Below are 27,961 nucleotides of genomic sequence, written 5' to 3' on the forward strand. Positions count from 1 at the left end.
CACGCGAAGATTGTGGTAATCCTGCATCAAAATTTCAGACTAAGTGTTGGTACTTGGAACTCACCGACTAGAGTTCCGAGCCGCCTGCTCAGCAGCCGGCCCGAAACTCGGGGACTACACCCAGTGGGAGCGCTGGCGCGCCCCCACAAAGAAGAACAAGAAACAAAAACAAAAAAGGAAGGATGCATACCCGGATGGCTGTTCGCGACGCCAGATACGCCTTGGTGCATTCCTTGATGGCGTCGCCCTCGGCTCGGAGCTTGGCTTGGACGTCCAAAAGCGCCCGGTTCAACGGGCCCGTCCCGCCTCCCCGCACCCACCAGTGGGCGCGGCGCTCGTCACCTCGGTGTCCGCGATCGTGGAGCTCGTGGCGCCGGTCTCCAGAGGGCGCGGCGCCGAGGCCTCCTTCGCGAGACGGCGGTGCGTCAGCGTGCTGACCTCGAGAGCCAGGCCCGTGCCACCATGCCTTCAGTTGGCGGCACCGGCGGGTCCGCTGGCTGCCCGCCTGGCGCGCTCCCGGAGGGCGGCGGTGGCGGCACGATTACGTCCGGCGTGGCGGTGTCGTCGGCGTCCCTCTCCATGACCGGGTTCTCGTCGCGGACTTCCCCAGTGTGCGTCGTGAACTCCGGTGGTGGCGGCGCAGAGTTCAGGGGACGACGAACACCGCCGACTGGCGGTGTGCGACTTCTTCAGCGCGCTTCTTCTCCGCGCCGGCGGCCTCGGCTTCCGGTGGATTCTTCAGCGCGGCGGCCTCCGCCTTGTCTACTTCCGCCTTCTTCAGGCGGGCGGCTTCCCGCTCCTCGCGTGCCTCTCGCGCGTTTCGCTCCATCGCCTCCCGGAGGTCGGCGGCCGGATCAATCCGCCGGGTGGTGGAGGAGGTCTCCGCCGACTTCACGATGGAGCCGGCGGCCGACTTCTCAAGAGAGAGCGGGGCTCTAAAGTCGAGAATATAAAGCAAAGGAATTTCAGGCAGAGTCAACGAAGAAATGTGAAGGTGCAAAGGGAGGTAGCACTTACGCTGAAATCAGCTGTGGTGTCTTCACCACCTTGCGGAAGCGGTTGGACTTTGCGGCCGCTTCGTCCCGCTTGGTCGCCGTGGCTGAGCCCTTGGGCTTCTTCGGCCGGCTGCCGAACAGGCTCGTCCTGGCCCTGCGCTTCTTAGCACTACCTTGGGCGTCCGGCGCGGGGGCCGAGCTCGCGCCTGGCTGACCGGCTCCCGGCTGGTGGCGTGGGGCGACCTCCTCGTCATCGTCAGGCCAGTCACTGGCCCCAAGTCTTGGGCCACCCGCTGCGTCGCTTCCTCCCTCGGTGTCGTCCTCCAGGGCCGCCGCCCCCAAGTCGGGGTCGTCAATGTCGCTCTCCACTCGGTCGGGGAGGAATTCGCGGTCCGGCCCCATGGTGTCGGCTGCTGGCTGGAGGAGGGGGTTCTGACCAAAGCCAACTGGTCAGATCGGACAAGACGGACTCGGCAACGAAGAAGTCGGGAGAGTCAAAGAAAAGAGAAAAAGAAACGACTCACCAAAGGCGGAGGGACGGCACGTGAATATGGCTCCTTGCCGAACTGCCACTCTTCTTTGAGGTCACAGCTCGCAAGATAATTCACCATATAGGCTACCTCCTCGTGAGGCATTTCCTTGGTGCACATCCGACTCGGGTCCCGGTGCCCGCTCATCTAGCAAATCATGTGGGGGCGAATTTAGAGTGGGAGCACTCGGCGCGCCACGAAGGCGGCCAGCAAATCCGGCTCAGTCAGGCCCTCCGACTGCGTCAGGACTCAGAGTCGCGTGACGGCGCCGGCTCCTGCGGGCGTCAGCGTCCTGGCCCGATGCGACCAGTTGGGCTGCCTCCCCGCCGACGGGCCGGCTACGTAGGCCAGCAGATTGACCCAATCACCCTCCGCGGAGATGTTCTTCACGTAGAAGTACGACCGCTGCCACATCTTCAATGGGTTGTCGGCCCCCAACCTCCGCACAGCGATGAACGCGCCGCACTGAGCCGGCACGCCCGCGGCTTGGGTGTCGAGCTTGGATTAGAAGAACTCCCCCCAGAGCTCGATGGTGGGGAGAACGCCGAGGAAGCCTTCACACAAGGCAACGAAGGCGGACAGCAGCACCACCGTGTTGGGGGTGAGGTGGTGCGGCTGGAGTCCGTAGAACTCAAGAAAAGAGCGGAAGAAGCTGCTTGCCGGTAAGCACATGCCGCGTGGGCAGTGCGATCAGAAGACGACCCGCTCGCCCTCCTACGGCGCCGGCGATATTTCCCCCCTCCGCGCGAGGCGGGCCCGCACGAGGTCCTCGCCGGGCAGCCAACGCGTCTTGCGGAGGAAATCGACGTGATCGTCGTGGACCTCCGAACCGTCCCAGGTGCCGGAGTGCGCCGTAGGGGGCGTGACGGCGGAGGAAGAGCTCATTGTGAGCGGACCACCGCAGCATTCGATGTAGCTTGAGGTGCAGCGGCGAGAGAGAAGAAGAAGAAGAAGCAATGAGGAGGAGGGACGCGCGTGCTCCGCCACTCCCCTCCCCCCCTACTTATAGCCTCATGGGCTGCGAAGCCGAGGGGGCGGTTGTGGGATCTACTGCGCCCACTACCCCATGCCCCCCATGTTTATCGCGCAAAGTTACTGCGTGAAGTAACTCCGCGGGAACCTCAACCGTCCACTTCGGCCGCAGTGGATCTGCTCGCGCGCCGACGCGCGGTAGTGGCGGGCCCCACCCGTAGGCATGTCCCGTCGCTCATGTGGATGGCCAGACTGGCCTGGCCGCTTGTTGCCACGTAACGAGCCCTAAACGGGCAGCGGCCTGGAAGCTTAGCAAGCACACCACTGGGATCCCGCCAGGGCATTCGAAAATTTTTGGACAAGTCAAATTGGGTGAGTCCGACTCTTGCCAGTCGGCCCGGCAGAAGTCGAATGAGGTTTTCACCTCAAATACTCGGAGAAAGAAACTGCTGAGGCTCCTCGTCTGGTTGCCCGCGGCGCCTCATCAGCTTCGGGGACTACTATCAGAGTAATGGGCCACGGGTAGGCTAACCCGAGGCCCAAAACCATTCAAGACATCGGGGCTGACTGCGCCCCTCGAGACGACAGATGAAGAGCCGCCTTCTGGAGGACGGCTGAAGGAACAGCCGGCTGCCCGCATGCATCCGAGTCCTAGAGGCGAGGTCAAGACCGGCTGACTCCCGCCTGGCGGCTTCCAGAGAAGCCGGCCGCGGGGAGTCGGCCCACGGCACCAACAAAGCCCATGCCCTCATCAGGGGGGATGGGACAGGGAGTGGCAACAGTGAAGCCCACTCCCTCCCCTTTTCGAGGAGATGGCTAGGCCACAGTGCGCTGTACGAACGGAGATCTCCGTCTGGCGCAGCACTGTTGCCATGCCATCCCTGACATCAGCAACAGTGGGCGGAGTCCTGTGCCCACGATGGCCTGTCAGTACGGTCCACGGATGACGGGCCCTACCAGTCAGTGAGAGTCCAGAAGGCAGCAAGAGCGCCACCAGTCGGACCGGCAGGGAGCCGGCCCCAGGGAGTCGGCATGCCCCTCCCGCGGGTTCCCCACGCCATTAACCAGACAAGACGGGGACTGGCTATAGTGATCACCCGCCAGACGGCGGGGCTGTAGCCATGACCCCATGACCAAGACTGCATCATTAGAGGCACGGCTACAGTAATCAGCAACCGGCAAGACCCGCAAGCGGCGGGTACGACCTGTCGGCTCCGTACCAAACCGGTCGGCGGGGCCCACCAGTCGGCGGGCCCCAGCAGTCGGCAGAAGGGCCGGCAGGCGAAGAGACTGACGGCTGGGCCCTGTGCCCAGACAGTTTACCATTGTACCACTGGGGAGTAGGCCTATATAAACCCCCCAAGGCACCCATGCAAAGGGTTCGGATCCATTAGAACTAGACCAGATCATAGAGGGGGGAGAGAGCTGGCCCTGCCTTCTCCTACCTTCAGCATACAGCTCGAGGAGCGCCCTTGTATTCGCTTCGCCTTAGTGATCATGCGGAGACCCTGCAGAGCAGGACTAGGGGTGTTATCTCCTAGGAGAGCCCCGAACCTGGGTAAAGTACGCCGGCGTTCGTGTCTATGCCTCATCCCATTTCCAGGCACCGGCGACGTTCTACTCGCCCCCACCATGATAAGCCATCCATTGGCATATGTCGCACCCAACACCCAACACAAAGAGATACACAGTCCAAATCCAACAAAGGGCGATACAAGAGGTAACTAGTTCATCTCTGTGAGGATGCCTTGAACCCACGAGGGATCTTCCCATGAGGGGTCTTGAATCCAAGCGTGGATCTTCTCTGTAGAGGTCGCGGTCTCTCGATGGAGTAGAACCACATGGATGAGCAAAGCTCTATCTCTAAAATGAGCTAAACCTATGCTAACCCTAGAATGGAGGAGGGGTGAGTATATATAGTGGTAGCCACAAAGGGGTAAGTGAGGAGCGAAAGGGTACATGGGCTTCGGCCCGAGTGTCTGCGCGCAGGCAGGGCCGAAAGTTCCGAGGACGGCCGGAAGGTACGGGCGCCGGAAGTTCCGGGCAAAGGTCCGAGCCGGGTCCGGGCTATCCAGAGAGTTGGCACGCTCTGGACGGCTTTGGTGCAGTAGGGCCAGAGGTTCCGGGATGGCCGGAAGTTCCGGGCATCAGAAGTTCCGAGCAGGAAGCTGGAAGTTTCAGGCTTCCGAGAAGCTTGTACATTCTTCTTCTTCCTTCTCTTCCATGCTTCCCTCACGGATGGTGTAGTTGTACACTAGCGTTCACACTCCTCCTCATTGTTCGTAGCATTCTGGCAATACCTATGCATGCACATGAGTGGAGTGCCAATTAGTATACCATCCTCGAAGGGGTCAAGTGAGCACGTGTAAAGGAGATGATTCACCTTTATGTATGTGAAGTACATGTCGCACGTGTCACTTGCCAAACGGACTCTTGACATGGTGATGTCCGTAGGATGCTCCGCATCAGTAATAAGCTAGCCCGCTGACATGAAGCCCTCGTCATGGCAACGTAGTCAACGTCTTCGCCGGCTTCTGTGGCGAGGTGTTGCTCCGGGATCGACAGGTCGGGGCAAATGGCGGCCACCTCGCCAACGTCCGCCGGAGAGGCCATGATAAACCTCTTCTTGGTCGAACGCTCGTTGGGCTCCCCAGGATACGTGGTCGAGCTTAGGCTGCGACATTCTAGAGCAGGGGATGTGGATCTGGCGGGGAGGGACACCGCAGGCCTCATCTAAAAACTGAGGGGAGTGGGGCGCGGCATGGGAATCGCTGGGTAACCTGAACTTTTTTATCTAAGCTAGGAGGCAGACCGACAGGTGTTGGCGGTGGCTGCGTCGGCGGCGCTGATGAGCTAGGTTTTGAGGGGGTGGGTGTTTGAGGATATGCCACGGGTACTGAAAATGTTAGTAATGGTGGGTGGAGATGGTGGTGGATGAGGGAGGGCGACGGTTCAAATGCCCTGGCTACTACAATTTTACTATAAGGTTGGTGCTGGAGGAGTGTGGGCGACGGTTGAAGTGCGGCGGCTACTAACATTTGGGTAAAGGAATTGATGTGGGGAGGGAGTACCCAAGATCACGCACGGTCCAATAAGAATATGCGTGTATGATAATAAGGAAAAGTGGTGGAACTGCCGATTTTTGCAATGCTGAAGGCGGGTAGTTTGTTTTTAGATTTCTAGCTAGCTGGTCTATCACACACGGTTCGTCCAAATTTTTAGACGTAGACGTGGAATTCAATCTAAATAAACTACCCGCCTTTAGCTTCGGTAGGTGGTGATTTTACAGCGCACTTGCATCGCACACAGTTAAGCCAGTACCTCTACCTTTGCTCGCGCTTGCGTAGTCGTGTTTATTTTACAATGCACTTACATCACACATGCTTAAGCCAGAAACTCCATCTTTGCTCGCGCTTGCACAGTCATGGTGATTCATAGCACAGTTGCATTGCACACGGTTAAGACATTATACCTGTGTCCTTGAGCGTCATCTGAGTATTTGCAGCAAAAAAATGTTAGAGAGGGCCAGAAGACAGCTACACCAACATGTGGCCCAAATATATATGAGTGAAAAGGGTGATATGTGATGTTCAAAATTCCAATGCACAACTTTGACCGCGCGGGCCCACGGTTGGGCGCGTCGTCGAAGATCAATGAGAGGGGCCAGAAGTCGAGAAACACCTGGAAGTGGCCAAATATATGTAGGAATATAGGGTGTGATATTTAAAACTTTAAATACACAATGCACAACTTTGGTGGCACCTGCCTCACAAACTCGAAATCACCCTTGGATATATCTATAATGACATAATGTCGTAAGCTAGCTAGGTTGCTTGACCCACCTCCCACTTCGTGTCAGTGGGGCGGATGCACGTAAAGATACTTTGGTCATACATGCATGCATATCGCCATGACCTACCATAAGACGACCAGTGAATCTATCGTTTGGTCAAATGACAACTATTGTTATCAATAAACCGCTCGGGCAATAGATTGAACCATCATAAAAAATCGCATGAGAGGGACCACAAAACCAGCACCTCTTGCATACGGCTGATACGTCCATTTTGCATCATGTTTTCCTACTGTTATTTATGATGTTTTTATGCATAATAATGCTTTTTGGAGTAATTCTAATGCATTTTCTCTCATAATATGCAAGGTACACACAAAGAGGGAGAATTTCGACAGCTTGCAATCTGGACAAGGAAAAGCTACGTCAGGGCACCTATTTTGCACAAATCCAAATGAGCTGAAACTTTACGAAGATTTTTTATGGAATATATAAGGAATATTGGAGCCAATAAGTACCAGAGGGGGCCCACCAGGTGGGCACAACCCACCTGGGCCAGGCCCACCTCCGGTACCAATCTTTTGGTATATAAGTCATTTTGACCTAGAAAAAATAAGGGCAGTACTTTCGAGACGGAGCGCTGCCTTCTCGAGGAGGAACTTGGGCAGGAGCACTTTTGCCCTCCGACGGAGGGATTCCGCCGGGCGAACTTCCCTCCTGGAGGGGGAAATCATCGTCATCATCATCACCAACAACACTCCTGTCGGATGTGGGGTTTCGGCAAACCCTTAAGGTTCGAACACTGGGGTGCGTGTGAAGTCTTTCCTTCCCACCAATCGTCGCCCTAGCTCACTAAGATCTCACAGACGAACTCGACGAACTCGCAACACAGGAAGACACAACATTTATACTGGTTCGGGCCACCGTTGTGGTGTAATACCCTACTCCAGTGTGGTGGTGGTGGATTGCCTCTAGGGCTGATGATGAACAATACAAGGGAAGAACAGCCTCCTGAGGTTGAGGTGTTCTTGTGAGTAGGCTCTCGATCGGGTTGAATCAAGCTAAGATGATAGGCCCTGGTCCTCTTCCCAAATATCGAGCGGGAAGGGAGCCAACAATGGCGGGCTAATTCGAAGGGGGACAACTAGTACAAGCTATCCTGACAAAAGTGGTATTCGCCTGCTAAAGGCTCTGGTAGTGACGCCGTCTTGGGCTCCACGATGACATCCATCTTGCCGTCCTCCTGGTCTTGGTTTTGTTGCACCAATATAGCAACCTTTGCCTGATGCCTCGGTACTCTTCGCCTGCGCTGGCCTCCTTAGCACCAAAGAGGAAGCAAGGACGCTACATGTGCTGGCGCCCGCCTGGTGTTGTGCGTCATGGCTCACGTCACGAGGGTCTCATGAGGTTTGCCCCACCTTGATATCTCCGCTCCTCGTGAGTCTGCCTAGCTAGGCTACTCCCGAGGAGGTCTTGTGTCGTCCGCCTCACGAGGCTTGCACCCTCGCGAGGGTCTTGGATGCTTTGCTGGCGAGGATGGGCCGTACGGCCTGCTGGCTCAGCCACGCCGTGGGCCGCAGGTAGGCAAGTCTGGGGACCCCCGTTCCCAGGACGCCGATAGTAGCCCCCGGGCCCAAGGTGCGCTTGGGCTTGGCTTCACGGCGAAGCGAAGGGCCAAGTTCGGAGCACCGCGGGCCCCAAAAGCCTGCGGCCTCGATTGACGCGTGGCGGTTTATTGGACGTGGGCGTCTCGGCTTCCCCACGCTGCCCCGGCAACTGCTTGACCTGACAAAAAGCCTGGCGCAGGCAGCACTTGCCTTTGTTGCTTCTTCCTTGCCTCGCTCCAGATCCCCTTTCTTGCTCTTCGCCGCCGCTACCTCCAGATCTGCCCCAGCCTTGCTCTGCATCTGCCGCTCATGGCGCCGCACAAGGTTAAGACCTCCTCGGCTCTGGCTTGGTGCGAGCCCGCTCTCGAGGCGCCCGCTGTCACGGAGAAGAGCCTCGCCTCCATGCGCCTACTGACAGCGGGGGAGAGCAATGAGTGGGGGAAGACGGAGCTCCGGCTTGCGTCCGACGAGCCGGAGCCTGAGGGAGCACCTTCTTCCCCTTCTCGAGCAGCGTCGTTGTTGGGTTGGTTCCTCCCTTCTCTGATTTCTTTTATGAAGACCTCAACCACTACGGGCTGCAGGCGTTGCACCTCCATCCCAACTCTGTCCTCCTCCTATCCATCTTCGCCTACTACTGTGAGGCGTACCTGGGCGTGATGCCGTCCGTGGCGCTCCTGCGCCATTTCTTCTTCCTCCGCGTCAGCGAGGGTCACATCTCCGGATGCGCCAACTTCGTTGCGTCCGGCAAGGCAAACTCGATCTCGAGCACCGGGAAGAGGGCCGATAATATTCGATCCAAATGGGTCATGATGGATGCCAAGCGCGCCCATCCACGCCTGATGTTGCCGACAGAGGCGCCCCGGCAGGGCAAGGAGTGGCCCAGGGTGGATCTTGTCGATGAGCGGGCATCGTCAGTGTTGGGACAGATGATGACCGACCTGAAGCCAGGTAATGCGAGGGCGGCCAAGATAACGGGAGCGATGCTCCTGAGGGAGTTCTTGACGCTGCGGGTTGCCCCACTCCAGGCGCGCACGCCCCTTCTGGGAGCTTGAAGGAGGGGAAAACAAGTCCCGCCTGAGGCCGGGGGACCTGCCTGACGATGAACTGGATGCCGTCCTGTGTCTCATAGTCGGAGACAACCAGGAGTACCCGCTTAGCGCCTTCATTCCCCTGTTCCAACGCAGGGACCGGGAGGAATTCGTCGCCTCCAGGCCGACTTTTGATGCGCACGGACTGGTGCCACCGGTGTTTTCGGGAGCTCCTGTGGCATAGCAACCATTGGAGGTGTCTTCTGGCGAGTCCCGCGGAGAGGGGGAAGAGGAGGTGGACTCGGAGAAGACCCCGGAAGAGGCGGGGGAGACTTCCCCTCTAAGCAAGGCCGAGATTCTCCGCGCCCTTCCTGATGATGCCGAAGCCGACGCCCACCAAGGGGAGAGGGAGCAACCCCTCATCCCGACGAAGGGTAGGTCATCACTGGTGGTCCGCGGTGCCGCCTCCACCCCGGTGCCTCCTGGGGCTAGATCTGGTTCCGCCTCCGTACCGCCTGGCGCCGCCGGAGCCCAAACGCCTGCCCCTCAGGTCCCGATGCCGTCAGGCCTCAAGCTTCACAAACGAAAGGTGGAGTACTTCGCGGTGGACCGGTAGGTGTTTCGAGCTTCGCTTTATCCTTGCTGGTACTTGTTATTTCCTGACGCTCGCCCTTGCTTGATTAGGCCGGCATCTTCGGCGAAGAAGAGGAAGGAGGGTACGTCGGCCGTGCCTCCCTCCGCAGAGAAAGGAGGCAGTAGCGCCCGCATCTCCCTAGCCAGGTCGTCCTCTTGGGGCCAAGAAGAACATCACCGCTTGGAGTCAGCCCCCATGGCCCCGCTGGCTCCGGAGGCGCCGGCGCTTGGCGCCGCTGACGAGATCCCAGCTGCTCCTGAAGCCGTGGTCTCCTGAGCCTTGGTGACGGTGCCGCTTCCTCCCTCCGCACCTCCACTCCCTGGTTCCTCTGCTCCTGCTGCTGTCTTGGGGCGTGCCCTTTCGGAGATGACCCGACTGCAGGCGGATCTCCTGAGCACGGACCTGCGCCTGGTGGCCGGGCGTCTAGAGCTAGGCTCTGGCTGGCTTCACTCCAACCTGGCGGTAGGCGCAGCGCTGAGCCAGGCTGCTGCGGCTTTCGAGGAGGAGAAGCGAGGAGCCGCCAGTGCTGCAGCCGATCATGAGGCGGCGCTGAAAGACGCCAAGGCCGCCCGGGACCGCTGCCAAGTGCTGGAGGGCAAGTTGCAGAGCCTGCGCGATAAGCACGCCGAAGAGGTACGTCGCCGCCAGGCGAAGGAGGAGGGGATGAAGGCCCAGGAGGAAGCCGTCAAGAACCGTGATGCTGAGCTGGCGGAGCTGGGGAGGAAGCAGGCCACCAAGCGCAACCGGTTGGAAGAGTTGGAGTGGAAGATGGGGACGAGGGAGGCCGATCTGAATGCCAAGGCGTGAGTCCTGGCCGAAGACCGCGTGGCCTTCACCGATCTCAAGAAGAGGTCTCGCAAGGCGTTGAAGACACTCTACGAGCACGGCCTGGAGAGGCTGCTGGACACCGATGATGAAGGCCCCGCCCAGCTGCTTCCTCTCGTGGTGAAGGTGCTTGAGGAGGTCGTCGATGGTCTCGGTCCCATGGCGGAAGCAGAAGCTCGCATCCTGTCTTCAGCCGCACTGACTCGCGTCCTCAGCCATCTGTACCTCCATGGCCCCAATGCCCGCCTTGACGAGTTGCTGGAGCCCATGGCTGAAGATCACTGCGAAGCCGCTGCTGCAGCTATTGAAGGTCAAGTGGAGGCTTTGCTGGGGAAGTTCCGCGGCTTTGTCTCCGATCCTCTGTCTGGCGATGCTTCGGATCCTGTGGCTGAAGGTGAGAACATCGTCGCCCACGGGGGAGCACCTTCCGCAGGCGATGGCGATACCCAGGGGTGACCTGCGGCTACTCTTCCCGTTTCGTTCCTGCGACATGTATCAGGCCTCGTGGGCGTTTAGACTTTTCATTTGGTGTTGTGAGAACAATATGCTTGTAATATTTGCTTCAAGATTTGGTGATTTCCTTCCTATTTGCTTTGCGTTCTGCGTCGGCAGAGCCCGGCCCCGCGCATACCTCAACCGCCATTAGGCAGACCGGAGACCAGGACGGACCAAGGAGTGAGGGGCTACGTGACCAGTTAGGCTCTTGAGTCGCGATGCTCAAGAGTCCCCCTTGACGCGCAAACAGCATATAGGGAGAGTTCGTGAGGATAGATTAATGTTCTACGTCGGCAGAGCCCGGCCCCGCGCATACCTCAACCGCCATTGGGCCGACCGGAGACCAGGACGGACCAATTAGTGAGGGGCTACGTGACCAGTTAGGCTCTTAAGTCACGATGCTCAGGAGTACCCCTTGACGTGCAAACAATTTCCATACCTGCCCTCGCCGAGGCCTCGGGAGGGGCGTGTGACGCCCAGGTCCGGGGGACCTGGTTGGGTGGCGTGCGCTTGGGCGTGACCCGAGCGCAGCCCCTGTGCCCGTGGTGAGGCTGGGCACTGAGCTCTGGGCTCCCTGAGGTTGGTACGACCGTGGGGCCTCCCTCAGTTGTTTATCACCAGCGCGGAGCATAGTGCTTCCGCTTGTGCATGGGCATAGCCGCTCCTCAGCAGTGTCGTCAGCCAGCACGGAGCGTGGTGCTTCCACTTGGGCGTGGGATGGGGGGCCCTCCGGGAGGAGCCCCCGGGGCGTGTACAGCCCCGCCCTGACACATGGCTTGCACGGCAAGGCTGCGAGGTGTATCTAGGCACTCGTGAGCCAGCGCGGGACTCACGAGGCCCTACCTCAAGGCGGGTTGCGCCTGGTCTTGAGTCTTGGTAACTATATGCCCCTGCAAGGCGGTTAGATGCAAGCACTCTACGTCCTCAGGTCCCAGCCCTCGAGCGAGCTCAGCCGCCGCTCGTATGCCAGGTCGCGATGCCGTGGTCAAGGCCAGGGGGTGAGGGCTGGAGAGCCAGTAAGAGCTCCTGAGTCGCGATGCTCAGGAGCCCCCCTTTTAACGTGCAAGTGGATTGCATAGGATGAACAGACCCATGGTGGGCAGAAATCGAGCAGGTGACAGCAGTTGGCAGGTTAAGCATGGAGAGCAGATCAACTTGGATAATGCAGGAGGGTACATGCCACCGGGTCCGGCCCGAGTGGCTTGGGGATGATGCAGCCCGAGGGGTGCCCCCAACAAGGTAAGCTGAAAACATAAGCAAAAGGGATACATGCCGCAGGGACGGACCCACGTGGCCTGGGAATAATGCAGCCCGTGGGGCGCTCCCAGGTAAACGAGCTTGGAAGATGTCACATGCTTCTGTAGACGAAGCAGAGTTGGTGCAGCTGAAGGCGTGCGCTGGAGAAATGACTCCTCATGAGCCGCCAGACCCTGAGCCTCAGGAGGCTCTGGGGGCTCAGGAGGTTCCCTGAAGACCGTCTCCATCTTCTCCAAAACGGCATGGTACCTAGCTTCCTGAGCCGCCAGGACACGTCGCATGTTGCGCTGATAGGCCGACGCCACGCTCGGCAAGCCAAAGGGCATATGAACGTAGCTATGCGGCGGGCCCTCACAGTGGCCCACATGCGAAGGCCAGAAACGCTCCTGAGATGCGGCCCTGTTGAGCCCTGGGATGTCGATGCAGATGCGCAGCCCAGCATCCTCACCAGGATGCGGAGCTGCGCCTTGTGGGCGGCCGTCGCCGCGCATGGCTCTTGCTTCTTGCAGTTCCTGGGTGGTCTTGGTGATGAACTCCTGGGTGGTGGGCACTCCTTGCCCTCTTCTCTCCTGAGGGTCGCGTGCCGCGAAGCACGCCTCCAAGTGGTGCCCAAGAGCCTCCCTCGTGAGGTTGGCAAGGTCTGAGGCCCTCCAGAAGAGGGCCCCTGAGCCCTGCCTGAGGAGGGTGCCGGGCGCGCCTTCCTATGCGACGGAGGGAGGTTCCCCTGGAGCGGGCGCTGGTCCTGACATGGCTTCTGCTGTGACGCCGTCCTCCTGAGGTCCTACACGGCACGGCTTCTTCTTCTTGGGGATGGCCTCCAGAGGGCCTTCATTTCTGTTGTCGGGGTCGTCGGTTGCTGCTGCTTGAAAGGCGCGCTCAAGGGAGCACACCGCATCCCTCTCTTCACACGGGACCGTGATGATTCCTCCGCTTCCTGGCATCTTGAGAACGTTGTAGCCGTGATGAGTGACTGCCATGAACTTGGCCAGGGCCGGATACCCGAGGATGGCATTGGACGGCAGGCGGATGTGCATGACGTCGAAGTTGATGAGCTCGGTGCGGTAGTTCTTACGCTCCCCGAAGGTGACAGGCAGGCAAACCTGCCCTATCGGTGTGGTGGAGCCATCGGTCACTCCTGAGAAAGGCTTGGTGGACTGGAGCTGCTCATATGGCACTTGGAGGTTGTCGAAGGTGTGAATGGAAAGGATGTTGAGCCCTGCGCCGCCGTCGATGAGGGTCTTGGTGACCTGCACATTGCTGATGACTGGGAAACACAGCATAGGGAGGGTGCCAGCGGTGGCTGCACACTTAAGTTGATCCGCCGAGTTGAAAGTGATGGCGCATTGGGACCACCTGAGCGGGCGCATGGCCTCGAGCTTGGGAAGCGCCGCGTTCACCTCGTGAGCAAACTACTTGAAGACGCGATGGGAGGCTTGGGCCTGGGTGCCGCCCAAAATGCAGGCGATCGCACGCGGCTCCTGGAAGCCCCCAGCCCTGGCGGTGGTCGTCGTTCCTTCTTGGTGGCGGCAACGGGGGAAGACCAGCGTTGCCCTGGGGGCGATCTTCATGAGGCGGGTCCCTCCAGGCACCCTCGCGAGGTTGGTCCTGCCAGCGGTCCTCACAAGGCCGGTCACGCCACTCCTGGCGCGGGCCACGGTCGTCCCAGTGTCCGCCTCCACGTCCTCCTCCGTGGCCGTAGCCCCGGTCGTTGCGCTCAGGGCGTCGACCATAGCGTCCTTCTCATATGGCTCTGAGCTCTTGACAGCCTCTAGTATTGTGGGTGTTCAAGTTGTGGAAGGCACAGAATGGTCGGCCGTTCTTGGATGACTCGGGCTGATCTCTGCCTCGCTTGATGTCGGGCTCCGCTGCAGCACAGCTACCTCCTTGCGCTTCACGTCCTTGGCCATGGCCTTCTTCTCCTCCGCGCCCATGGCTGGCGGCTCAAGGAGAGAGAGGCACCCCTGCTACCTCCTGAGCACTGCGTTGGTTTTCCCTGAAGAGGAAGGGATGATGTAGCAAAGTAGCGTAAGTATTTCCCTCAGTTTTTGAGAACCAAGGTATCAATCCAGTAGGAGGCTACGCGTGAGTCCCTCGTACCTGCACAAAACAAATAAATCCTCGCAACCAATGCGATAAGGGGTTGTCAATCCCTACATGACCACTTACGAGAGTGAGATCTGATAGATATGATAAGATAATATTTTTGGTATTTTTATGATAAAGATGCAAAGTAAAATAAAAGGCAATGAAAATAACTAAGTATTGGAAGATTAATATGATGAAGATAGACCCGGGGGCCATAGGTTTCACTAGTGGCTTCTCTCAAGAGCATAAGTATTCTACGGTGGGTGAACGAATTACTGTTGAGCAATTGACAGAATTGAGCATAGTTATGAGAATATCTAGGTATGGTCATGTATATAGGCATCACGTCTGAGACAAGTAGACCGACTCCTGCCTGCATCTACTACTATTACTCCACTCATTGACCGCTATCCAGCATGCATCTAGAGTATTAAGTTAATGAAAACAGAGTAACGCCTTAAGCAAGATGACATGATGTAGAGGGATAAACTCATGCAATATGATGAAAACCCCATCTCGTTATCCTCGATGGCAACAATACAATACGTGCCTTGCTGCCCCTACTGTCACTGGGAAAGGACACTGCAAGATTGAACCCAAAGCTAAGCACTTCTCCCATTGCAAGAAAGATCAATCTAGTAGGCCAAAACAAATTGATAATTTGAAGAGACTTGCAAAGATAACCAATCATACATAAAAGAATTCAGAGAAGATTCAAATATTGTTCATAGATAGACTTGATCATAAACCCACAATTCATCGGTCTCAACAAACACACCGCAAAAAGAAGATTACATCGAATAGATCTCCACAAGAGAGGGGGAGAACATTGTATTGAGATCCAAAAAGAGAGAAGAAGCCATCTAGCTAATAACTATGGACTCGTACGTCTGAGGTGAACTACTCACACTTCATCGGAGAGGCTATGGTGATGGTGTAGAAGCCCTCCGTGATGGATACCCCCTTCGGAGGAGCTCCAGAACAGGCCCCAAGATGGGATCTCGTGGATACAGAAAGTTGCGGCGGTGGAATTAGGGTTTTGGCTCCGTATCTGATCGTTTGGGGGTACGTAGGTATATATAGGAGGAAGAAGTACGTCGGTGGAGCAACAGGGGGCCCAGGAGGGTGGAGGGCGCGCCTGGGGGGGTAGGCGCGCCCCCATACCTCGCGGCCTCCTCCTTTGTTTCTTGACATAGGGTCCAAGTCTCCCGGGTCTTGTTCGTTGAGAAAATCATGTTCCCAAAGGTTTCATTCCGTTTGATATTCCTTTTCTTCGAAACCCTAAAATAGGCAAAAAAACAGCAATTCTGGGCTGGGCCTCCGGTTAATAGGTTAGTCCCAAAAATAATATAAAAGTGGATAATAAAGCCCAATAATGTCCAAAACAGTAGATAATATAGCATGGAGCAATCAAAAATTATAGATACGTTGGAGACGTATCAAGCATCCCCAAGCTTAATTCATGCTCGTCCTTGAGTAGGTAAATGATAAAAACAGAATTTTTGATGCGGAGTGCTACTTGGCATAATTTTAATGTATTTATTCTTAATTTTGGTACGAATATTTAGATCCGAAAGATTCAAGATAAAAGTTCATATGGACTTAAAAATAATAATACTTCAAGCATACGAACTAAGCAATTATGTCTTCTCAAAATATCATGGCCAAAGAAAGTTCACCGCTACAAAATCATATAGTTTAGTCATGCTCCATTCACACAAGAATGCTCTGATCATGCACAAACCCGATGACAAGCCAAGCAATTGTTTCATACCTTAGAAATCTCAAACCTATAAACTTTTACGCAATATATGAGCGCGAGCCATGGACATAGCACTATGGGTGGAATAGAATATGATGATGGGGGTTATGTGGAGAAGACAAAAAAGGATAAAGTCTCACATCAACGAGGCTAATCAATGGGCTATGGAGATGCCCACCGGTTGATGTTAATGCAAGGAGTAGGGATTGCCATGCAACGGATGCACTAGAGCTATAAATGTATGAAAGCTCAACAAAAGAAACTAAGTGGGTGTGCATCCAACTTGCTTGCTCACGAAGACCTAGGGCACTTGAGGAGGCCCATTGTTGGAATATACAAGCCAAGTTCTATAATGATAATTTCCCACTAGTATATGAAAGTGACAAAACAAGAGACTCTCTATCATGAAGATCATGGTGCTACTTTGAAGCACAAGTGTGACAAAGGATAGTAACATTGTCCCTTCTCTATTTTTCTCTCATTTTTTTATTTGGGCCTTTCTCTATTTTTATATGGCCTTTATCTTTCTTTTTTTTATTTCCTCACTTGGGACAATGCTCTAGAAAATGATGATCATCACACTTCTATTTATTTACAACTCAATGATTACAACTCGATACTAGAACAAAAGATGACTCTCTATGAATGCCTCTGGCGGTGTACCGGGATATGCAATGAACCAAGAGTGACATGTATGAAAGAATTATGAACGGTGGCTTTGCCACAAATACTATGCCAACTATATGATCATGCTAAGCAATATGACAATGATGTATGTGTCATGATAAACTGAATGGTGGAAAGTTGCATGGCAATATATCTCGGAATGGCTATGGAAATGCCATAATAGGTAGGTATGGTGGCTGTTTTGAGGAAGATATAAGGAGGTTTATGCATGAAAGAGCGTATCATATCACGGGGTTTGGATGCACCGGCGAAGTTTGCACCAACTCTCAATGTGAGAAAGGGCAATGCACGGTACCGAAGAGGCTAGCAATGATGGAAGGGTGAGAGTGCGTATAATCCATGGACTCAACATTCGTCATAAAGAACTCACATACTTATTGCAAAAATCTACAAGTCATCAAAGACCTCGGCACTACGCGCATGCTCCTAGGGGGATAGATTGGTAGGAAAAGACCATCGCTCGTCCCCGACCGCCACTCATAAGGAAGACAATCATAAAACACCTCATGTTTCAAATTTGTTACATAACGTTTACCATACGTGCATGCTACGGGACTTGCAAACTTCAACACAAGAACTTCTCAAATTCACAACTACTCAACTAGTACGACTTTGATATTATTACCTCCATATCTCAAAACAATCATCAAGCATCAAACTTCTCTTAGTATTCAAAACACTCATAGGAATTTTTTTACTAATCTTGAATACCTAGCATATTAGGGTTATTTAAGAAAATTACCATGCTATTTAAGACTCTCAAAATAATCTAAGTGAAGCATGAGTGATCAATAGTTTCTATAAAACAAATCCACCACCGTGCTATAAAAGATATAAGTGAAGTGCTAGAGCAAAACTATATAACTCAAAAGATATAAGCGAAGCACATAGAGTATTCTAACAAATTCCAAATCATGTATGGCTCTCTCAAAAAGGTGTGTACAGAAAGGATGATTGTGGTAAACTAACAAATAAATACTCAAATAATACAAGACGCTCCAAGCAAAACACATATCATGTGGTGAATAAAAATATAGCTCCAAGTAAAGTTACCAATAGAAGTAGACGAAAAGAGGGGATGCCTTCCGAGGCATCCCCAAGCTTTGGCTTTTAGGTGTCCTTAGATTATCTTGGGGGTGCCATGGGCATCCCCAAGCTTAGGCTCTTTCCACTCCTTGTTCCATAATCCATCAAATCTTTACCCAAAACTTGAAAACTTCACAACACAAAACTTAAAGTAGAAAATCTCGTGAGTTCCGTTAGCGAAATAAAACAAAAGACCACTTCAAGGTACTGTAATGAACTCATTATTTATTTATATTGGTGTTAAACCTACTGTATTCCAACTTCTCTATGGTTTATAAACTATTTTACTAGCCATAGATTCATCAAAATAAGCAAACAACACACGAAAAACAGAATCTGTCAAAAGCAGAACAGTGTGTAGTAATCTGTAGCTAGCGAAAGATCTGGAGCCCCAAAAATTCTAAAATAAATATCTGGACGTGAGGAATTTATCTATTAATCATCTGAAAAAATAATTAACTAAATAGCACTTTCCAAATAAAAATGGCAGCAGTTCTCGTGAGCGCTAAAGTTTCTGTCTTTTTACAGCAAGATTAACAAGACTTTCCCCAAGTCTTCCCAACGGTTCTACTTGGCACAAACACTAATTAAACACAAAAAACACAACCTAAACAGAGGCTTAATAAATTATTTATTACTAAACAGGAGCAAAAAGCAAGGAATAAAAATAAAATTGGGTTGCCTCCTTTGAGATCCGCAGTTTCCTTACTAGAGGATTCACCCTTATTTTTAGGAACATACATAAGCTTGGCAATTTTAGTGGGAGGACTTGGAGCATTCTTTATGGAAGAAAAAGCGGTTCCCAATTTGGTAATAATATCCTCAAGTTTATCGATCCTAGTGGAATCGTGATTTATTTTCTCATTAACTATGGGTTCCTTCTCTTTAATATTTTTCAAAGTGACTCCTATTTTAGATCCATATTGAGAGATTCGGTTGTGGATCTTTTTATCCAAATTTTCAATTAACTCTACGGTAGCAACCTTATTTTCAATAATTTCGAGCCTTTGCATTACATGCTCCAAGTTAATGCAGTTCCATTAACCAAAAGAGGGGGTGAGCCAAACATAGCATTATAAGAATCAAAAGTATGGCTACCCAAGAAGTTCCCTCCGGTAATAGTATCAAGGATATATCTATGCCAAGGAGTTACGCCTACATAAAAATTGCGAAGAAGAACGGAAGTAGATTGCTTCCTGGTAGATTTATTTTGAGCATTGAAAATTCTATACCAAGCATCTTTTAGATTTTCTCCCTCCCTTTGCTTAAAATTCGAATTTCATTCTCGGGAGACAACGGAGAAGATAAGGGACTAGCCATAATGACAAGCAAACAAAAAGCAAGGAGAAAAAAGAGGCAAATAGAGAAGGAGAGGGAGGATAGAGAGAGGGCGAATAAAACGGCAAGGGTGAAGTGGGGGAGAGGAAAACGAGAGGCAAATGGCAAATAATGTAATGCGGGAGATAAGGATTGTGATGGGTACTTGGTATATTGACTTTTGCGTAGACTCCCCGACAACGGCGCCAGAAATCCTTCTTGCTACCTCTTGAGCACTGTGTTGGTTTTCCCCGAAGAGGAAGGGATGATGCAGCAAAGTAGCGTAAATATTTCCCTCAGTTTTTGAGAACCAAGGTATCAATCCAGTAGGAGGCTACGCGTGAGTCCCTCGTACCTGCACAAAACAAATAAATCCTCGCAACCAACGCGATAAGGGCTTGTCAATCCCTACATGGCCACTTACGAGAGTGAGATCTGATAGATATGATAAGGTAATATTTTTGGTATTTTTATGATAAAGATGCAAAGTAAAATAAAAGGCAATGAAAATAACTAAGTATTGGAAGATTAATATGATGAAGATAGACCCGGGGCCATAGGTTTCACTAGTGGCTTCTCTCAAGAGCATAAGTATTCTATGGTGGGTGAACGAATTACTGTTGAGCAATTGACAGAATTGAGCATAGTTATGAGAATATCTAGGTATTATCATGTATATAGGCATCACGTCCGAGACAAGTAGACCGACTCCTGCTTGCGTCTACTACTATTACTCCACTCATCGACCGCTATCCAGCATGCATCTAGAGTATTAAGTTAATGAAAACAGAGTAACGCCTTAAGCAAGATGACATGATGTAGAGGGATAAACTCATGCAATATGATGAAAACCCCATCTTGTTATCCTCGATGGCAACAATACAATACGTGCCTTGCTGCCCCTACCGTCACTGGGAAAGGACACCGCAAGATTGAACCCAAAGCTAAGCACTTCTCCCATTGCAAGAAAGATCAATCTAGTAGGCCAAACCAAACTAATAATTCAAAGAGACTTGCAAAGATAACCAATCATACATAAAAGAATTCAGAGAATATTCAAATATTGTTCATAGATAGACTTGATCATAAACCCACAATTCATCGGTCTCAACAAACACACTGCAAAAAGAAGATTACATCGAATAGATCTCCACAAGAGAGGGGGAAAACATTGTATTGACATCCAAAAAGAGAGAATAAGCCATCTAGCTAATAACTATGGACCCGTAGGTATAAGGTGAACTACTCACACTTCATCGGAGGGGCTATGGTGATGGTGTAGAAGCCCTCTGTGATGGATACCCCCTCCGGCAGAGCTCCGGAACAGGCCCCAAGATGGGATCTCATGGATACAGAAAGTTGCGGCGGTGGAATTAGGGTTTTGGCTCCGTATCTGATCGTTTGGGGGTACGTAGGTATATATAGGAGGAAGGAGTACGTCGGTGGAGCAACAGGGTGCCCACGAGGGTGGAGGGCGCGCCTTGGGGGGGGGGGGGTAGGCGCGCCCCCTACCTCGTGGCCTCCTCCTTTGTTTCTTGACGTAGGGTCCAAGTCTCCCAGGGTCTTGCTCGTTGAGATAATCATGTTCCCGAAGGTTTCATTCCGTTTGGACTCCGTTTGATATTCCTTTTCTTCGAAACCCTAAAATAGGCAAAAAAACAGCAATTCTGGGCTGGGCCTCCGGTTAATAGGTTAGTACCCAAAATAATATAAAAGTGGATAATAAAGCCCAATAATGTCCAAAACAGTAGATAATATAGCATGGAGCGATCAAAAATTATAGATACGTTGGAGACGTATCAACCCCTCCTCGGCTCTTGCGCACCTATTCGCCAGGTTGAACAGCTCCTGAGACATGCAGAGCTCCTCGTGGATGGCGAGCTCTTCCTTCATCTTGACGTCACGGACGCCGTCGGAGAACGCGGAGATGATGGCCTCGTCCGTGACCCTGGGGATCTTGAGGCAAGTGTTGTTGAAGCGCTGGATGTACTTCTGAAGGGTCTTTCCTGGCTACTGCCTGATGCAGCACAAATCACCCGCGGTCGGGGGGCGGTTGCGAGTGCCCTGGAAGTTGGCGACGAAGCGGTCGCGCATCTCGTCCCAGGAGGAGATCGAGCCGTGTTGCAGGTCCAGGAGCTAGGAGCGAGCTCCATCCTTGAGAGCCATGGGAAACTAGTTCGCCATGACCTTTTCGTCGCCGTTGGCCGCTTCGATGCTCGGCTCATGGAGCTGCAGGAACTCCGCGGGGTCGGTGGAACCGTCGTAGCGTGGAGGCAGATCCGGCTTGAACTTGCCCGGCCAGGCGACGCTACGCAGCTCGGGAATGAAGGCGCGGCGGCCAGCTGTGGTTGTCGGGGCCCGCCTCGGAGGAGGAGCTTGGTCTTGACAAGGCCCGCGCTACACCGCTGCGGGTGGTGCGCGGTCTTGACGAGGTGGCGCGGGGAGTGCAGGTGCAGCTTCTCGCGGCCGCGGGATTTCTTGGCAGCTTCTCTCTTCGTGCGCGGGCGCCGGGTGCGGCGAATCATGCCGCGGAGCCGCACGCCTTGGTGCCAAGGCGACGTCTTGGGGCTGAGGTGGTGGAGGAGCGCCATGAGCCTCGTCACCCGCGGCTGGTTGAGGGGGAGGCAGAGAGTGGGACGACGCCGGTGAGCCCCCCGCGGTGCGGACGAGCTCGGCGACGTGTTCGAGCCACTCCTCGTAGAGGTCGTCGATGGGGCAGTAGCGCATGAGCTTGTTTGCTGCGAGGAGCATAGCCCGTGCCTCCATGGGAGCGCGATGCGCGTGAGACGAAGAACCAGCAGGGGTCAGCGATGGAGTGGCAGTGCGGCCGTCCTGCCGCACCGAAGGATGCAGCGAAGACGCCTGCTGCTCATTCCCCGCCGGGCCGGTGGCAGCGTGTGACGCCCCGAGACCACTGCGCCAGGTGTCTTCCAGTGTTTTGTTGTTGTTGCCTTGTCATTTGCTTGCGTTTCGCATCTTGTCATGTCATCATGTGCATTGCATCATCATGTTTTCAAAACTTGCATCCGTCCCGGCCTCCTTGTTCTCTCCGTTGTCCGTTCTGAGCCTAGACACACTTGCACGCGCCCGCGGCATGTCTGAAATATTATTTTATAAGTGGCCAGAAAATATTCTTGGAATGGGATGAAAGTTAGTGTGCGGTGTTTTTATGTTGTAGGTAGGCAGCCTGTCAATTTTCGTCACATTCGGAGTTCGTTTGACGCCCCAACGGATAACTAAAGCGGCAATATAGTCGGTCTAATGTCGGACGTTTTCGGTCTCCAGAAGCAGTCGTCGGGCCTCTCCTCTTCTCTCTTCTCAGCCCTTTGCCTTCTGCACTACCTCTCACCGCCAGGCCCTACCAAACCTCTCTCGTCAGCCCGCGGACCTCCTCCCGCACACATCTGAAATCTGTCCCGGACCCTACCCGGACAGTCGTTACCGCTGTGTCCGGATCAACCCCAAACATCTACAAAATGTCTCCGTTTTTTAATTGGACTTCCTAACATATTTTTTCCATCCGTCCGATTACGATCGGAGGGACGAGATAGCCCCTAACCTATCCTACTCGCTATATATATTAGCCTAACCCTAGACCAACTCCCTCTTTTTCCTCACCCGCCGCCACTCTCTCATCGGGATCCTCCCAGATCCCCTTCTCACCCAACCAGCTAGCTCCTTCGAGTATCCCTCGATCCCCTCCAAATCCGCAAACAACCACCCCCTCCCTGTTCGATCCAGAGGAGTGGAGCTCCTCCGCGCCCATAGGCTCTCCCGCTCGAAGGCTCCACGCTGTCTTCGCCAAGCTCCAGGCCGACCCCGAGCCCTCTCCCTCGGTCCCTCCTTCTCTTCTTTCTTTCTCCTGCACTCTCAACTCTCTCTCTCTCTCTTTGTGCCTCGCAGGACGCCATGGCTTCCCCGAAGCTCCAAGACGCTGCTGCCCCGCGCCCGGGTCCTGCAACCTCGCCCACACCTCGTCTACGCCGCGCCTCGGATCCGTCCCTTGTTTCGCCTCCTGCGCTGAGCTCCTCAAGTCCCGCGTCCACTGTGGCCATGGAGCACATCGGCGTCGTCCTCGCCTCCCTGCAGGAACTGAACATCGCCGCTGCCCATGGAACTCCTCCGCCATGGAAAGCGTCTCTCCAGCGCCTTGCGTCGCCTACTTCACTCCGGGACTAACTCCTTCCACCTCGATCCGGTTGCTGCCGTCGCTTGCCCGCCTCCCGATCGCCCGCCTCCGCTTCCTCTACAACGAGCAGAGGCACGTTCGTCAGGCACCCGCCTCCCCTGTTCCTGCTCGCTCGCGTGAGACAAGCGCCTCGCCCGCCCCGTTGACCGCATCGCTCCCTGTTTCGCTAGCACGGGCCGGCCTCGCCTGCCCAGATCCGCACACTGGGCCGCTTCTTCCATCAAGGCCAATGGCCACCTCTTTCCTGCAGCCCATAGAGCAGGCCCAGCTTGCTTCCCCTCCAGATTCGACCTGGGCTTGGCCCAAAGTGAGCAACCCTCACCCAGATCCAGATTCGGCCCAATATGTTTTTTTCCTGTTGCTGCGATTTTGTCTATTTTTCTAGAGGAGAGCAGTTTTACAGAAAACCCCCTAAACTTCATGCATATAATAACTTAATAACTGTGCATCGGTTTAAAATGATTTGTTTATGAAACTTGCTTAGAATTTTGTCTAGATTCATAATATCCAACTTTCCTCTATGTTTGAAAAATTTAAAATGTTGTTTGATGCTCCTATGCCATGCTAAAATGCTTTATTTCATAACTAAATAACCGTAACTTGGATTTTAATAAACTTTATATGTAAATGGGTGGAAAATGCCTAGTTTAACATGGTGCACTTTTCTTGCATGTTTAATAACTCTAAAATTGTGTTTAGGACAGATCAGTACCAAATCTATAATATGCTCATGAGGAGTTCCCGGACTTGTTGTTTTGTTGCTCCGACCTCATTTAAACTTGCCTAGATAGGTAGTTTTCATTTGCTTCACCCATTGCCATGTTAATCAACATTTAATATTGTTGGGTACATAAACGAGATCGAACTAAATGACTTGAATGTGGTGTTTGTCAATATGCATCGGGATGCATATTGAGCTCCACTTAATTTGTAGGTTTGCTTGTGCACTTTGCCATGCCATGCTTCATTAAACCGGACATGCATCATACTCGATTGTGCACCATGCCATGATTATGTGATGGTTATTTACTTTGTTGTTTGTTTCTTTCCGGGTTACTTCTCGCGTTAGCTTCGGTTTCGTTCCGGAGTTGTGAGGATCCGTTCATCTATGTCCGTTTGTCTTCTTCATGGACTCGTTCTTCTTCCTTGCGGGATCTCAGGAAAGATGGCCATACCCTCGAAATCACTTCTATCTTTGCTTGCTAGATGCTCGCTCTTTTGCTATGCCTATGCTACGATACCTACCACTTGCTTATCATGCCTCCTATATTGTTGAGCCAAGCCTCTAACCCACCTTGTCCTAGCAGACCGTTGTTTGGCTATGTTACCGCTTTGCTCAGCCCCTCTTATAGCGTTGTTAGTTGCAGGTGAAGATTGGAGCTTGTTCCATGTCGGAACATGGATATTTTTGTTGGGATATCACAATATCTCTTATTTAATTAATGCATCTATATACTTGGTAAAGGATGGAAGGCTCGGCCTTATGCCTGGTGTTTTGTTTCACTCTTGCCGCCCTAGTTTCCGTCATATCGGTGTTATGTTCCCGGATTTTGCGTTCCTTAGGCGGTTGGGTTATAATGGGAACCCCTTGACAGTTCGCCTTGAATAAAACTCCTCCAGCAAGGCCCAACCTTGGTTTTACCATTTACACTAACAACCTATAACCTTCCCTTGGGTTTTCGCGAGCCCGAGGGTCATCTTTATTTTAACCCCCCCCCCCCCCGGGCCAATGCTTGTCTAAGTGTTGGTCCAACTAGAGCCCCTTGCAGCGCCACCTCGGGGAAACTCGAGGGCTGGTTTTAGTTGTACGGATTGCTTATCCGGGGTTGCCCTGAGAACGAGATATGTGCAGCTCCTATTGGGATGTCGGCGCATCGGGTGGTCTTGCTGGACTTGTTTTACCATTGTCGAGGATGTCTTGTAACCGGGATTCCGAGCCTGATCGGGTCTTCCCGCTAGAAGGAATATCCTTCGTTGACCATGAGAGCTTGTGATGGGCTAAGTTGGGACACCCCTACAGGGATTTGAACTTTCGAAAGCCGTGCCCACAGTTATGGACAGATGGGAATTTGTTAATGTCCGGTTGTAGAGAACTTGAAACTTAACTTAATTAAAATGCACCAACCGCGTGTGTTACCGTGATGGTCTCTTCTCGGCGGGGTTCGGGAAGTGAACACGGTGTTGGAGTTATGCTTGACGTAGGTTGCTCCAGGATCACTTCTTGATCATAGATTCTCGACCGTGCTTTTGCCTTCTCTTCTCGCTCTCATTTGCGTATGTTAGCCACCAAATATGCTAGTCGCTTGCTACAGCTCCACTTCATACCTTTTACCCTTCCTATAAGCTTAAATAGTCTTGATCGCGAGGGTGTGAGATTGCTGAGTCCCCGTGACTCACAGATACTTCCAAAACCAGTTTGCAGGTGCCGATGATACCGTACAGGTGACGCAACTAAGCTCAAGGAGGAGCTCGATGAAGACCTTGTCTTTTGTCTTGTTTCGTTTCTAGTTGATCAGTAGTGGAGCCCAGTTGGGGTCGATCGGGGGACCTTGTCGCATTTGGGGTTGCTCTTTATTTTGGTTCCGTAGTCGGACCTTGATTGTATTTGGATGTTTTAATGCTTTATTCATGTAATTGTGTGAAGTGGCGATTGTAAGCCAACTATGTATCTCTTTCCCTTATGTATTACATGGGTTGTGTGAAGATTACCTCACTTGCGACATTGCTTTCAATGCGGTTATGCCTCTAAGTCATGCTTCGACACGTGGGAGATATAGCCGCATCGATGGCTTTACACAGCGTTGCGGTGGGGGACGGAGAACGGCAATGTGGCCCGCCGATGGGAGCCGTCTGAGCGACACGGGCAGTAAGGACAGCCCGACGCTCAGCTCGAGCACGGCGAGCGTCCGCCATGGAGACGACAGAGAGACGGAGCGACGAACTGATGGAAGGGAGGCTACGGCGCACCCCTACGTGGCGCGCCAAATGTCAGATGTGGGGTTCTGGCAAACCCTTAAGGTTCGAACACTGGGGTGCGCGCGAAGTCTTTCCTTCCCACCAATCATCGCCCTAGCTCACTAAGATCTCACGGACGAACTCAACGAACTCGCAACACAGGAAGACACAAGATTTATACTGGTTCGAGCCACCATTGTGGTGTAATACCCTACTCTAGTGTGGTGGTGGTGGATCCCCTCTAGGGCTGATGATGAAAAGTACAAGGGAAGAACAGCCTCCTGAGGTTGAGGTGTTCTTTTGAGTAGGCTCTCGATCGGGTTGGATCAAGCTAAGATGAGATGCCTCTACTATGGTGGCTAGCTCTACTTATATAGACCCTGGTCCTCTTCCCAAATATCGAGCGAGAAGGGAGCCAACAATGGCGGGCTAATTTGAAGGGGGGCAGCTAGTACAAGCTATCCTGGCAAAAGTGGTCTTCGCCTGCCAAAGGCTCTGGTAGTGACGCTGTCTTGGGCTCCATGATGACCTCCGTCTTTCCGTCCTCCTAGTCTTGGTCTTGTTGCACCAATATAGCAACATTTGCATGATGCCTCGGTACTCTTCGTCTGTGCTGGCCTCCTTAGCACCAAAGAGGAAAAAAGGATGCTGCACACGCTGGCGCCCGCCTGGCGCCCGCTTGGTGTCGTGCGTCATGGCTCACGTCATGAAGGTCTCGTGAGGTTTGCCCCGCCTTGATATCTCCGCTCCTCGTGAGCCTGCCTAGCTAGGCTACTCCCGAGGAGGTCTTGCGTCGTCCGCCTCGCGAGGCTTGGACCCTCGCGAGGGTCTTGGATGCTTTGCTGGCAAGGATGGGCCGTACGGCCTGCTAGCTCAGCCACGCCGCGGGCTGCAGGCAGGCAAGTCTGGGGACCCCCGTTCCCAGGACGCCGACAACTCCCATCTTGGGGAGGGAAATCTTGAAAGTGTAACTATCCCTGGGTGCTTTTGGTAATTCCTAACAACATATAGCTCCTTGGACTAATGCCCTTTCAAGATGATCATTTCAGAAAGTTCAATGATTGGCATGGCATGGACTAGGAATGTGGACCCCTCAAAATGCTAAGGACACATATTGGCAAAAACTCAAGACTCTACATTTTCATTTTAGTGATCCAAGATCACATTGAGTCCATAGGAAAAGCCAATACTATTAAAAGTGGATTAGGTGTTTCTTAATGCTTGCTTGCTCAAACCACTTCCTCATATCCACATATGTCCCAAACCAAAAGTCAAACTCGGCCCCATCGATTTTATCTATCCGGTGCCACTGAGTTCATTTGACATAGCCATAGCCAGAAACCCTAATCAGTTTGGTCTCACCGATAGGGAAATAGGTCTCACCGAGATGGGATTGAAAACTATATGTTTCCCTTCATAACGTTTCAGTCCAACTAAGATGAGCGATTGGTCCCACCGAGTTTGCAATGCAAACTCTCTATTTCCTTTTCGTAATGTTTCGGTCTCATCGAAATGAGTGGTCGGTCCCACCGAGTTTGCTTGACCAACTCTCTGTTTGCCTATTACAGAAATCGGTCTCACCGAGTTTATGTCATCGGTTCAACCGAGATTACGTTATGCCCTAAACCTAATGAAATCGGTCCCACTAAGTTGACATGTCGGTCCCACCGAAAAGCCTAAAGTTCGCATTTGAACTGAATCGGTCTGACTGAGTTTGAGTATTCGGTCTCACCGAGTTTGGTAA

This window comes from Triticum urartu, chromosome 4 (assembly GCF_003073215.2).
Source record: "Triticum urartu cultivar G1812 chromosome 4, Tu2.1, whole genome shotgun sequence".
Classification (NCBI taxonomy): Eukaryota; Viridiplantae; Streptophyta; class Magnoliopsida; order Poales; family Poaceae; genus Triticum; species Triticum urartu.